Raw genomic sequence first — 3,969 nt, 5'->3', positions numbered from 1 at the left:
TTTGATGTTTCCTTTTTCAGATTCGCGTCTTGATTGAGCCTGGTTTGTAGTAGATTCTACGTTACCCGATCGATCAGTTGTTGCTTTTGGCTGAATTGGCATATGGAGCAACTTGTGATGTCTCGAATGACAAGTGCTGCCCAGCAGATAGACAATTCAAGCAACTGCGAATGCTCTTCACGTAATCTACTCGCTCCGTCGGCTTTAGACGCAAAAATCTGTCGCACTTTGATAGCTTGTGTGCATTGCTGTTGCACATTTTACATGTTGCCTTTGTTACATTAGCTTGAAAGGCGCCAAGCTTTTTTGCAGGCGTCTCTGCACTTATTAACCCCGCAGTTGGCTGCAAAATAGCGTCGTCTAAACCAAACAAAGCACAATCCGCTAACTTAGATAGCAAACCCAACATAACTACTTCGGCATTCCCATCTTTGAAATCAAAAAAAACTCAAAAAGGAGAAAAAACGCAGAGATAAGGTTGACGTCAATGCTCAAGGTGGTATAGATAACATCGATGGTGTCAAAATGTCTGCTGTATTAGATGAAAATTCATCCAACCCACAACGTCGTCAGCAATCTGGGGACAACGCAGAACAATTTACGTCCTTTGTTAAGGAAGACAAATCTCGCTTAGCATATCCAGAAATCCTTTCACTTCTGGATAACAGCTCAGTTAGCTCTATGTTTCCTCCAGAAGGCTCTACAAATCCTGTTGATGACACAAATAAAGTAAAGTCATGGACTAGTAACAGTAGCCATGCGCCTTTAAACTTATCAACATCTGACTTAACTTTCACTGGAAAATTCAAGCAAGGCAATACATTGCCTTCGACAACTTCTGGCAACGAATTAATTGTGTTCAATGCGCACCGTCGCACCGTTTCTCCAAAACAGGTTCCTACAAATAGCTTTTCATTACAAACTGGACACTCGGCAACAAAAATTATGCCATGTCGAGAAGTTGGCTCAAATTCTAATGACAGCAATTCGAATAGTCAAGCTTCTCAAATGGATCTCATCGATATAGTTAGTAATGATAAAATTGTGCATGCTTTTCAGGCCCAAAGAAAACAAGATAGTTCGAATCCCCAACAAAAAACAGTTGGGGCTGCAAACATATCAACGTCGCAAGCAGTACCAGCACCGGCATTTTTCCCACAAAAAATTCCACCCTCGAATACTATGGAAGCTACGATTGTTGCGGCTTCAAATACTCTTGTTTCGTCGGACAAAAAAACTACCTAGAAAGCGAGGTCGTAAAAAAGGATCTAAGGGTGTTGATTCTGTTATTGCAAAAGAGACAAGTCTCACTTCCCAAATGCTCATGACATCTTTGGGTAGTGGAAATAAAAAGGTCAAAACCACAAAAGAGCTGTATGCTGAAATGCAAAACCGAAAATTAGGTATAGCCGTCACTTCGTCTTCGCCGACTTCAAGCGGCTGGCCAGTACCACAGCAACAAACCTCTCGTCCCACATCATCTTGTTCAGAACCTTCCTTGCAATCGCCGCACACATTCGATGCTTGTTCAACTAATGCTACTATGTCTATCGGGACGACACGATTTACACCTGATAATTTCCTAAATAATACACATGCTGACGAAGGTGAAACTACTAGCGATACAGTCACTTCAGAACCATCACGCGATAGATCCGCATTACCTCAGCACTTAAAGCGTTCTTTATCCATTGATAGCAACAGTAATTCACAATTCCTTTCTTCAGTAAAAATTACTGCTATTCCGCGGTCTACGACCGAAATGCAAAGTAGTGATACCGCGAATCAAATTGCCGCCGTTGAGAGACAGTTGCTTGAAATCTTTAAAAAATTGCCACCTGTACCGAATATAACTGCTATTGAGTTGAAATTTACGGAAGAATCAATACCGTGTACTTGCAAAATTACTGAAATTTCTCCAGAAAACCGTGCTCAAAAGGAATCTATTAAAGCGCAGGAAGCTGAAATAGAGACTATAAAAGTAGTACCTGAGCAAAACAATAGGCAAAGCGCTTCTCAAGAGCGAACCTTTGATAAAACGGTTGTAAGGAGTGAGGCAACTGGTGGAAGCACTATAATTCCTGGGGTATCTGAACTAAAGCAGATGCCACAGGAGACGTCTCCATCACCCTCAACACGTCCAAAGCCTAAAAAATCCATATTCGACCTAGATTTCGATGATGATGATGATCCACTAAACACTTTAAAAGCTGAAGCCGCTGCTGCCATTTTAGAAAAAGAGAATGTAGACGAAACTCTTAAAATTGAAGAGCAAGCAGAACCACAAGTGAGTAACACAGTCGTAAATCAGTTTGAATCACAGTTACTCGACTATAAAATGTCCATTGAACAAGCAATGATTGAGGAGGCACCAATGCGTATATTTCCCACGTATGAAGTAGAAGCGGATCCCCTTTGTATGGCCAAACAACGTTTCGACATACAAACGCAAAAAATTACAAAATTTCACATTGATGCCTTACATAATTGCTTCATACCGAACGTAAACGGTAACTGGGATAATGCAAATAGCACCATAGGCTCTAAAGTGACACTGGATGAAGTCATAGCAGCCGTTGATGCCGAGACCGGATATGTTATATCCGATGGCTGCAATGTTGTTCCAAAGTACGGTTCCCTTGTGAAAGAACGAATCCGTAAAGATTTAAGTCATATAAGTTTTTCCAAAAATTATAAGTCGAAAAAGGTAACTGCTACCATGGAGCAAATGTACGTCGTACCATTTCTGGGTGTTGCTCGTTCAATATTGGTCTTCGAGCCTAAAAAGTAACCACATTATACAGTCTACACAGCATCTCATCTGAGTTTTTCAACTGCCTCAACATTTTTCCACATTGGTCACGACAGCATCACGTTCGCCTACATCTACAACCTGAGTTTTTCGCACCACATCATCATCGCTTAACCGGCTGTTGAAATCGCTTAACCGGCTTCATCACATTGACCACAAGTAGCACGTTTGCATCACATCATCACATTTGCATCACAGCACCACTAGTTTCAGCGACACATTCTTTAACAAACCAGCATATCGCACTACACGGCATATAACAACACATTAAGGTACGTGGTTGAATTTCATTGCACTTGTGTGTGTACGAATCTTAACAAAAAAAAAAAAGCGCGCGTGATTATTTTGTAAAAATAAAAAGGGGAGAAAACTCAGTGCTTATATATTTTTCCGAAAACAAAAAAATAGAACATTTTCACGTTTTTTGATATTCACGTTAATGAATTGCGCGAACGTCCATTTTGATTCTTAATACGGTGTCGTTTGTGTAAAAAATACCAGTCGCATTTACCGAAGCACAAGATTGATAAAATTTATTCTTTTCTTGCAAAGCACAGAATTTAGTTTTTTCTCATTTTACTGGCTTTCACTTTATTTGCATTTTATTAATCGCGTAACTTCAAGTATATTTTGCGAAACTCCTTTGGTTTCTTTTCACAGTGCACTTGTCGATTATTAGTGGCGCGCTTGTACATATTGCTGATCACTTCACTGGATTGTTTCCCCCATTTATTTGTTTGTTGCATAAAATCACAGCCGCGCTTGAATAAACACAATTTCTTCATCAGAAATTTTAAATAAACTGCATATTGTGAATATCAATTATTTACACACGTATATCACATATTTGATAAGTTGGGTGGCGAGTGACTTGCACATTTTTGCATATACGCACATACACATACGTAATTACGTATTCGACAGTCTTACTTGGCTTGAAAATAAATAAATCGGTATTTAAATATACAAGATATCCTTTTTTGTTCTTATAAGAATCAGGCTTATTTCGTGCTAAGCGTTTTTAGTGGCAATGTTTCCCTACAAATCGGCGATTTCTATTACTACAGACAAATTTCTTTTCTTGCGTCCAGTTGAGTGGTCTTTGGTTGTCAAAAATGGATACCTTTATTCGTCAGGCAGATTCAGTAGCAGAATTT

The 3,969-nt window shown here is 39.5% G+C and overlaps 1 pseudogene; it reads left to right on the top strand.

Annotated features, from left to right (window-relative positions):
* The window catches only part of LOC118751461, a 4,542-nt pseudogene extending 1,751 nt beyond the window's left edge, over positions 1-2,791 (top strand).
* The last annotated feature ends 1,178 nt before the right edge of the window (positions 2,792-3,969 follow it).

Source organism: Rhagoletis pomonella, unplaced genomic scaffold, assembly GCF_013731165.1.
Source record: "Rhagoletis pomonella isolate Grant_MI unplaced genomic scaffold, Rhpom_1.0 Rhpom_scaffold_00716, whole genome shotgun sequence".
Taxonomy (NCBI): Eukaryota; Metazoa; Arthropoda; class Insecta; order Diptera; family Tephritidae; genus Rhagoletis; species Rhagoletis pomonella.
The sequence above is the reverse complement of the archived record's forward strand: the minus strand, read 5'-3'. Positions and strand labels throughout refer to the sequence as shown.